Genomic DNA, 11,110 nt, shown 5'->3' on the forward strand with positions numbered 1-11,110 from the left:
ATGGCAAGCAAGATCATTGGTTAAAATAACTCTTTTTGTTTTAATTTGTGTAAAATTATTTTTATAAACATTTGTACATGTTTATGTTTGTGTAAGATTGATTCCTTTCCCTGATTTTCCACGTGGTCTTGTGGAGAGCTGAACTGGATCAGCAGAGAGATAGCACAGGAAGAAGAGAGCAAGAGGAAAGAATTGCCTAAGCTGGTCCTGATGCTAACAAATGAAAGGCTGGAACTGGAGCTTTGGTGTGTAGGTCTATAGCACATTTGCTCTGGTGGCAAAGCCAATTGGTTTCCTTGTTAATTCTTTTTCCTAACAGCATTCAGTGGCTTCCCTTATCTCATGTACAATCTGAACTTATTTCCTAGAGTTAGGCATTGCTACTGTGCTTCTAGGCTTTAAAGTAGAGCATATAAAACATTGTTATAACTTTTTATATGTGAATTCCCTGTCTTAAATGAAACTCTTGTCTTAGAATTGAAGGGGAAAAATACTAGAACTCCTGGATATTATGTGTCTCATGGTCATCTTTCTAGGTCTATGCTTTGTCTGCACTAATGAGAGCAGCAGAATATATCTCAGCTACAGAAAGCTGTCTACCCATTGTGCATGGAGCCCTCCCAGCACTGCCACTCTCTTTCCTACACCCTGTGGTTAGTTTGTACTACAGGACTAAATGTTGAACTTACCCATTTCCGCTCTTTGTCAGGCTTTGTTTGTGGCTCAGAAGCAGCACTTGGAGGGTCAAGGAGCTTACGTTTCTTCATGCTTGTATTAGCCATTGGCTCTAGATCAAGAAATATGTGAGCAACATTTATTAAATATGATCAGTTGCAGACCTGTAAGTTCACATCACTTCCACTAACATTTTTCCATTTAAACTCTTAATTCTCCCTCTTGTGAACTCAAAATGGGAATTTATCACAATCTGCTAGCATTTGAACATTTCTGATGTTATAGACAGAGATGTGTGAATGTCCAGGGCTTAAATGATCTCAAGCTAGGTCAGCGGATCTATCTCCCAGATCCTTGAATGTGAACTTCAGGGACTACTTTTACAAAAGGTACCATTTAGTTCAATGAAAGCTGACTGTTTTCAGGGTTACCTGCACAGCAAGCAGAGCTTGCGAAAGGTCCCAGTGAGTAAGCCAGAGCAAAGAGTGAGGGATGCCTCTGCTCCAGCATACAGGATGCTTGATCAGGCACGGCCAGTTTGCTCTCCAGTGCCTATTTTGTAATAAACTGAACCATATTATGCCTGGTGATTTCTTAAATTTACATTCAAATTTGAATCCAAAGCTGAAACTGTGGCCAGGCTAAAGTCATCTGGAGTTTTGCTTTTGACTTCAAAGGGCCACACTTTTTATTCAGGTCTAAAATTGCATGAATGATTTTAAGGAGCACTTTTTCAGCTCCTCTGCAGTGACAGATCTATTTGATGTACAGCTCTCTGCTATGGCAGCAGAATCTATTCTCTATGAGGCTTCTGTGCTCCTCTAGCTTATTCCTTCTTCTGAAGTCATGAATCTCTTTTTAGGGCACCAAAATCCTTATCTGCAACAGCTGGTATTCATTTTAAAGATGCTCCAGGTAAAGAAAAAAAGTCAGTGGTAGGAATATAATTCCTGTTGGCAGGCGGTTTTCCCTGGATACTAAAAAAAAGAGAAATGGATCTTTTCTCTCTGTCATGCATGTTTGTGAGCAGGAAAAGCATTCAAGAAATCTCATCCCCATCCCCAGAGCAGTGACCAGAGACACTTGCCATCAATGTTCTACCCTGCAGTGCAAAAGGCCGTCTGGGGAACACAGGAGAGTTAGGAGAACTGTGGAAAAAAAGTAGTGGGAGAAGGATGCAGGATTCCCCTAAGGAGTGATAAAATAGATCTCTTTTTATGTAAGTTTTAATAGTCATTGACGGTGACTTTTAGAACAATGTGGTCGTCCTCCGATCTCTGTGGCAGAAACACCTAAGTATTCAAACAGGCAGGATACTTAACAACTTTCCTTCTTCCTTCTTTCACTCCCCAAATTGTTCTAAAGGCTCTGGCTGTTCTCTTAGCTCAAATAGTGTTTGACATTTCAGTAATAAGACAAAAGACAACCTTCTCTTTTTGTCTTTTTTAATCCAGATAATTTAATACAATAAAGAAGTAGAGACATCAAAGCAAAGAAACTATATACATTGTACAAAGCATTGGGGATCTGTTCTCTTTTCAGAATTTTGACATGTGCTATGTAGTGTGGTTTCAGCTATTAAGAAAATACAGACATCTTTCCATGCAGTCCTCTTGCTATTTAAAACAATCATATAAAATCTCTTTTGATGCTGCACAGAGACACATACAGTTTTATTACCATCTTTCAGTGAAGGTGGGTAGAATATGTTGGCCTTGTACGTCATTAGAGCAAGAGCACAGCAATTAATTCTGAATGAGAGATGCAGATTAGATTTATGATACAGTACAAGTTTTGTGTATGTAGACTGCTTTCTTGTTCTGTCTTCAGAGCTCTGCTTCACTTCTTTTGAAGCACATTTGATGATAATTTATTGCCTGGGAGGGTGTTCTCGGAGACTTTCTTGTCCTATACCATAAGACATAGGTCTTATGGTATAGAACTTGCAGTCTTAGAACTGCTATAGTGACCTCATACGGAGATGCACATGATTTGCCTTATCTAAAGGGCAGCTTGTAATCCTGTGCCAACATCATCTTTAATCGACACAACAGTTCCTGAAACAGTTGATGGAAGAGCCAAAGGTTCTAACATTGCTATTAATTTTTCAGAAAATGTTGCTCTTGTGGACCAGGTGATGGTCTGTTAAAATCATAAAGAATGCAGGGGGACATAATTTAGTCATCTCAGGAGGAGAAGATGACCTGTAAGTTAGGTCTTCTCCTGAAGACGCCATAACACAGAATTGCTTCTATTATTGCTCTCCTCCAGTGTGTTTATTTCAGACCTTTTGAAAGACCTTATTGAAGGCAGGGTGAGCTGCAGGAACTCATTAGCTCTGAAAGCTATATGCACAATTATTTAAGTTATGGCATGGACAAACAAAAATGATTAAAAACACCCCCAAAATCACAGTCATTCAGAGAAAACTGTCTAACTCTTTTTTGGTTTCTTTTTTTGTTTGTTTTTCTGAAAGTTGAGTCCAAGTTGTCCTTGTTACCAAGATGATTATGCTTGCTGGGCTCAGGGTATTTCGACAGTTAGCATCCCTAAATGTTTTACAGCAGTGGGAAGGAGGTGCTAGTAGATTACTATACATCAAATTAAGGAGAAGGGCTCTGATACAATGTTTTAGATGCGGAGATATGAATGGTAGTTCTTGTGCTGTTTTATTTAGCAGTTTATAAATGAATCATTTTGCCTGCGTGAAAGTTTATGTGAGATTGTTGTCCTGAGAAAAGTCTTCAGATCATGGGAAGAACATTTTCACACAGGGTTAATATGCAGACAGTGATAAGTTATGAAGCTCTGCTTCTCGCTTAAGTGGGAAGGTGAGACAGCAAGACTTATATTAGAAATAAATATGTATTTGTAAAAATGATGTGTGAATACACAAGGTCAACAGTCTCTTAGTAAGATTTCCAAATGCACTGAGTTATCTTAGGATCATGAACTTTCTTGTTTGGTAGGGATACCTGATAGGTAGGGAAATTTGTCACGCCATTGTCAGTGCAGAAGAGATGGTCTTCCTTCCTCTCAAGTATAAATGTAGTTGTACCTCCCCCCAAATACATTCTGATCTCTACTTCTGGGTGAAAGGTTTGGAAATAAACTTTCAATCCATTATGAAGACTTCTAACGTGAATAGTAAAACTTTGTGGTTTTTTTTTTGTTTTCCTTTGGTTATGACAGATGATAGGCTACACAAAGAATGGAGACCATATTTGGAAAGAATCGAACTTTATTTTAACAAATAAATTTTATTCATATAAATAATGTATTTTATTGCTATATTGTCTACAGAGCCAAGCTAGACATTGGTTAAAGACATAGGCATCCACCATGAACAAAACTAAACCAGACTAAGGGGTTATAAGCAAACAAATGAGGTTATTTTCATCTTGAAGAATCTTTAGATGGATTCCTGAGATTATTTAGTGCTCTTTTAGCCACTAAAATTCCCACTGAACTCTGATTTGTCTTGATCTGGTCCAGTTGGGACATTATTACTTAATCTTTTGCATATTCCAAGATGTCACTTGGATTGCTAAGCAGACTCTTTTATGCTGTCAGATGTAATTTCCCTGGAAAACCTATCTTGCTGCATCCAGATAACCATATTCATATGAAGATCATTTGTTGTTGCCCAACATGGCCAAAATTCCAACTACTTCTCTGACTGGGATGATGAGTTTTTTGAGAAAGCACTAGTAACTCCTATGTAAACTCCTATGTAGAGGAGATGGACTTGCATTAAAAACATGTTTATAATCTGCAGCTATTCCCCGTAGAAAGGGGATTTTAAGACTGATGCATCTCTTTAAGTAGGTGAACCCATAAAATCAGACATGAAATACTTTTAAGTCTCCAACCAAGTGCACAGCTGGACCTAACACAGCTGATGGAGGACTTCATGGAAAGTCAAGAATTAATGGCTGGAAAATATGCTAAAGCCTAACAATTGGAAAGTACATTTGCTATGCTGCTTTTTGATTTAAAGATGGTAACATGGAAAAGTTGTGATTGAGTTACTTCTACTGCATAACTTAGAGACAAGAGTTCTTCATTTGTCACCAAATTAAAAAAAAAAATAAAAAAAAAAAATAAAATCAGCATTCCAAAAGGCATTTGATGCTTTTCAGATGAGACTGATGTTCCAAACGTAACATTTAATCTGTATGTCAGCAGCTAATTTTCCTGATGTGGTATGTCATTTTCGAAGCGTATCTAGAGAAACAGAATTAATACTAAACTTTTCCTATTTTTTGTTGTTTTCAGAATACTTATCATAAAATTTTTATTAATTATGGTGAGTGATAATCATTATCATAAAATAAGAATCACATGTTCCCATGGATCTTGTACGAAGTGACTAGTACACTTCCTTATTACCATTGGTAATAATAACAGCAATTCTTATACTTTTCATATGAATTGGGCTATGTTAGTATTAGGCCAAATATTATATATTACAACAGAGTAAGGATGTGAGTAATGGTGCATTGTGAGGGCACAAATGAGCAAAAGGGAACTGCAGCAAGCTTTGGGTGACCCTGTGTTTTAATCCAGTGCTGTAAACTTTTAAGCACAAGTTAAACTTTACTTGTGAATGGTGAAGCTGCTGATTAAGACCTGAATTATCTAGCCATAATGAGAGCATTGCTTTAAAGTGGGAGCTGCCAGCCTGTGGCATAGAGGGCGTGTATGGCCCATGAAACACCTTGATGTGTTTAATGAGAGCCCACTGAAGAGGAAGGTTAAATATCCACCAGCCAAGTGTTAACATGGTATAAACCTGCTGCAAGAACTATTTTCTTGGCACCTGCAGAACTCCATTTCCAAATGGTTCCTGTCTAAAAATGGACAGATGATCCAGTCCAAAAGGAGATGATACAGAAGAGACTTGCCCAGGACATTATGCTAGAAGATGTTCGGAGATGTGTCTCAGTCTGCTTCAGTCAGTGATGTGTAGGTACAGAGATTGTTTCCAAAATGCAGAAATGCACATCCAAGCCATGGAAGTATTGTGTGTATCAGTACAATTATTACAGATTCTGGATCAGTAACACTCTGTGCATTTATTAGCAGCTTTTCTCCTCCCTCCCCACCCCGTGATATGAAAACTCTTATGAAAACATTCTTGATACACTGGGCCTTTGATATCTAGCTGGAGCAACAGGACTTCTGTAGTTCTGAAGTCTAAATTTGCTTTAAATGTTGCTCACTGGACTAAGTATTTGTATTCCCAAATTCATGGCATCTAATTTCCTGTCCTCGAAATAGAGACTCACAGAAAATTGCATGGTTCATAAAGCTTGAGCTGAAAACACGTTGAATACCTTTGAAAGAAAAATAGAACATGGTAAAGAAGCATCTCTTCGATGGGATGGCAATTCTCCACCTAGCAAGGTGCAGTTGCTGTGTAGCTCACTAGAGGGCATGTGATTGCACTTTATAACCCCTAAGATAAACTGATATAAAAGAGGAAAAAAGAAAACAAGAAAACCCCCCAAAGTTATAAATCTGATATAGCTGCGTTGCAGATAGAAGAAGTTAGACTTGCAGCCCACTTACTTCAATTGCTCATTCAAGTGCATTGTTTAACCTAATCTTGTGGTATGCATACAGTTCCTTTTCTTTACCAGCGAAGTGAGGCAGAAGTATACTTTGCAATTTACTCTGAATTCATTTTATCCACTTCTTTGTTTTTACTGTATTTTTCCTAATGTTTTCCTGAAAAAAAAAAGAAAAAAAAAGATACCATACTGATCCCTTCTTATGGAAGCTGCCAGAATAAGCAACTCAGATGCTCACTATAAATATTTCAGAATATCTAGCATTTCTGTTTGTAACCACTTAATCTGGTACACATGTTAAAGGAAATCAATTTTTAAAAGCAATTATTTTAGATTTAAGTTTTCTGTAGGCAATAGAACCTTGAAGGCCTGGTTATTTTTAATATATAAACTATGCCCCTACCTTGGAGCTTTAAAATATAGAGGCATTTGGGTCAGTTGTTTTCATCTGCTGTGTAAACAGCCTAAATCTCCTGAATTGCTTTCTGAAAGCAATTTCCAGTTGCTTTCAATTTCGGGGTTAAAAAAAAGGCATAACCCAAACAAGTCTAGTAAAACCCAATTCCCCCTCATTTTCTGTTGTGTCTCGTATTATGCCTGAGTGCAAAGCCATTTATGTCACTTACAGCTGTAATGATTTTCCATTTGCTGAAGTGAGAGGACACAGGTAGAGTATTGATTGGTTAAGAATAGATGATAAATGAAGTAAGACAGAAGACAGTGCTCTAGGGGTCCTGGGCCAGATCCTGGGCTTCTTCATTTAGGTTTTGTTTTACTTCAAGCTCTTACTGGTACAAACAGAATCTCATTGAGCCGTAGCCTTGTGTTTTGCCAAACCATCATTCTTTGTCATCTCCTGCCTCCAAGAGCTATATATAAAGGAGAGAAAGCAAAAAAAAAAAAAAAAAAGAAAAATCTAAGCCATGTAGAGGGACTCTAACTTCTTTGTTTGCTGAGGTAGCTTGTTGCATCTCCCATTCGCATCTCCCTCAGGCAGGAAGTGAAATGTTTGTGTGGTCCAGGAGTGTCCACTGAAACCTGCCAGGGCCTTTTTCACAATTCAGCTGAAACACATTCACAAAACCTTTCTCCCTGACCCATGTCAGTGATCGTGGCATTGCTGTCTCTCAGTTTTCATCTCTGTGCTCCAGTTGACAGTGTCTGGTCAGCATCCAGCCCCATGTGAGCTTCCAAAGATCTTCATTTTGCCTTCCACCCCTGACACATGCACTCCTATTTCTCTGAGATTGCTCCTCTGCTCAGCCAGATTCACCCTGGATTTTCCCTTCACACATCTCACATGGTTTTTCTTTCCTGCACTGTTAGTATTTATTCCATTTATGAACTAATAACTGTTCAGTTTACGGTGGGGGGGGGAAGCCATAGTGCATCTGCGCAGAGAATGTTAAAAACTCGGAGGGGATAAAAAGCTACACTTTGGCCATGTAATAGCTAAAAATCAGAATAAGTTATCCTCCTTAATCATTCCTCGAGGTTCTCTTTTGTAACAGTGCCTATAAAAAGCCTCTGAAAGATGATACGGCTGAGTCACAGAGGAGCCTAGATAACACTATGGCTTTAATTATAGTGCAGAAAGATGTAATAAGTATATGGAAAGTAAACATCAATGGCTATCTACCCCTCCTATACCCTTCATATGTAATTTTAAATGATCTCTTGTTTGGGTCAGAACCTAAGGTGCTATCTGCACTGCAGGCTGCAGCCCACTGTGCACAAGTGGCGTCTGTCTGGGGCTCGTAGCAACGTAGGTGGGGTTGCTCGCAGCCCAGAGCAAACCCCAAACCCACTTGAACAGCAGAGCAGGTTAACCTGCTGTCTTCTGCAGCCAGCACTTAGACACCTTGCTTAAAAACAGCTCTTGATACAACACTCCTAAGTGTTCGCTTAGTCACATCCACCATCCGGAGAAGGGATGTGAAGCTGGCCGGTACTGCCAGACGGCATAGCAGCAGCAACATTACATAAACGTCTGCTCTGGGAGATGGGGACAGTTGTCTCAGAGGCTCTGTGAAGCCAATTTGCCCTGTAGCAGAAGTCCCTGGGCACATTCTTCATCTATCTCCATTAAGATGGAAAACAGCTGGGGTTAAACTCATGTACTTCAAAAGGTATTTTAAGTCAAATAGTTAAATAAATGAGGGACTGAGCCATTATTAGGAAAAAATAAAGGGTAAAAAAAACCCCAAACCAACTCAAACCATCAGTGTCTTTATTTGAGAAAAACTCAATTTATTAAACTAGCAAGAAACATTTTTTTTTTCCATATTGTTTCCCATATTAAAGAAGAACCCCATTCTGCATCTGCCATGAAGATTTGGATGGTGCGTTGAGATCACACTGAAAGTCAGGGTGGCCTACATCAGAAAAGTTGCATTTCACAGAACATTTGCTATTGATATGTTGGGAAAGTGTCAGACTTGCGGGAGGACTGGAGAGTATTTGCATGATACATTAATAAGAAACAGTTTAGTATAATAGATTACTAAAGCATGGTTAATTTTGAAGCCAAAGCCCACACATTCTTAACTTTGTTTCCCAGCTGAAGAGCCAGTATACTCATGTATTGTACAGGAACTGGAGTGTTATTCTTTGAAAGCAAACCCAGTGTTTAGAAAATCCAAAATTGAGCTAACAGCACGGCATATAGGCATCACACAGGATGTTATTTTAAGCTGTAAAGCAGAAATGTCAGTACACTTGATATCTTTATTTGCAGCACGTGTGTTTTGAGAAAGCAGGTTACATACATTCTTGCTTTACAAATCCCGTGAAACTGAGATAGTTTCATTTGTCTTGGGAAGCTCAGTATCTGACCGACTGACAGGAGGTCTAGTCGACAATTCCAAGAGGTTTTAAATGATGTGGGGAAATACGCTCCTGTCCTTCAGTTTTGAGAGGAAGTTGCTTTTTGAGACTGCTCTCCTCATCCCAGGAGCATTTTGAAAAACAAGTTAATTTCTGAACTCTGGAGTTTAACTTATTTTAACTGAGGTTGCTGTACAACATCCCCAGCTACTCCACTTGTCTCCTGGGAGCATTAATCTTCATCCCCGCCTTGGAAAGGACAATGGACCTATAGGAATGTATGTACTTTAGGGCTAATTTTAAACATAGTATTGACAAAGTACTGATTTCCTAAGATCATATGGACCTTTAGAACTAGAGCAGATTAAGTACATTTTCAGTTTAATCAATGCAATCAAAAAATAATACAGCCTCCAAGCTGAAGCTAGGCATGGCATCCATGTTGCTGCAGAATGAAAAAGCTGTCAAATGCTGCTGCAGTTGGCTGGTCAGCTGTAAATTCAGTGTTTAGGAACTGAGCAGTGATTTTATACTACTGAAGTCAAAGTGAGTGTATGTGCATACGAGTGACATTCTGATCACGTTCATCTTTTTTTCCTAGGAAGGAATTTTCTCTCTTTGATAAAGAATGCACAGTAACAGGGAGTGGCTTTCACTGAAACAGGAGAGCTCCACCTCCCAGACACCTTGGGTTGGTCACTTGCCTTGCAGTTACAGTTCAAAAGCAACAGTAAAGTTAACTGGTGCCTTCTGAAAAGTACCCTAGGTTCTTGTTCCTTTTTCTCCTACCTGCCCCCCCTTTCTGGAAAGTACCTAGTTCTGACAGTAACTATCTGGATTGCTTTGATGATTTGTTACTGACAATATAGGTTATGCGCAGTAGCAAATAAAAAGAATAGTCTCTTAGACTTTAACTGGGTCACAAAATAGTACAATGAAATTTGGGAGGTGGTTATTTCCACAAGCATAACCCCTGTTCCTGCCCCAGTGATGCTGAGTTAACGATCATCTGTAAACCAGTGGGGATAGAGACGATAAAGACATGTAGTTAGATAATATTTATGTTTAAAAAAAAACACAAACCAGCCCCCAAACATGTATTTTAAGAGTAAACCCAGAGTAATTTCCCCTTTTTTGTGAAAAAACTTCTCTTGCTCAGAGTTTTAGATAAAGTATTCACAGTAGTGTGCTTGTGATGATGGAGACATGGCTGTAAAAGATTTTATCAGTAGATTTACACTGAACTTTAAAATTAGAATCAGAATTGATGCTTTGCTTTAATAAGAAGCCACACATAGAAGTCAGGACTTTATTTTTCTTTTTTTCTTCATTCCCCATTTCAATATTGCAGACTATTTAGTGTTATTTTGTGAAAAATTCCTGACCAAGAAAGATTAAAATTTATCATGTATCAGTAACAACTTATTTTCATTTGGTATGTAAAGTTAGAAAGGGTGCATGGCCTGCTCAGAAAGTACTGGGTAGTATTCTTTGCGCACTGGCAAGAAGAGTCCAGTCTGGGCAGATACATAGGAGTGAAAAAAGAAGAAAAAGAAGAGATTTTTAAAATATAAATGAAATGCCCAAAATTAATTGGACTGGTGACTGAATATTCAATATTCAGCCAATGTATTAAGTTGCAGGTTTGAAACCTTGGGTTAAAACCCATTAAAAAGTAACCAGATTCCTAGATTATTATATGATTTACTACTTCCTGTTGAGTCTCTTAGTACTTGTTCCCTTTGCCTATTATTTTTTGCTCTCTTCCTTATAATTTGAATTTGACTGCTTTAATAATTTAATAATTCATTCTCTCACCAGTGGTAATTTATACAATTTTCAGATGGCAAGTAGCACCTTTCGTTGCAGTCAAGTTCTTCTATGGGGATTCAGAATCTGTCATTATTGAACTGGGCAATATGAGTGATTTCAGTACCTACTATGTCAGGATACAAGTTAATATTTTGGACTATGAGCTAATGCTTCAAGCCTCTAGGGAAGCCTAAAAGATCTAGCCTGGGATGAAAGAATCA

The sequence above is a fragment of the Pezoporus occidentalis genome, unplaced genomic scaffold (assembly GCF_034315485.1).
Source record: "Pezoporus occidentalis ecotype Australia unplaced genomic scaffold, CSIRO_AGI_Poc_V1 ctg49, whole genome shotgun sequence".
NCBI lineage: Eukaryota > Metazoa > Chordata > Aves > Psittaciformes > Psittacidae > Pezoporus > Pezoporus occidentalis.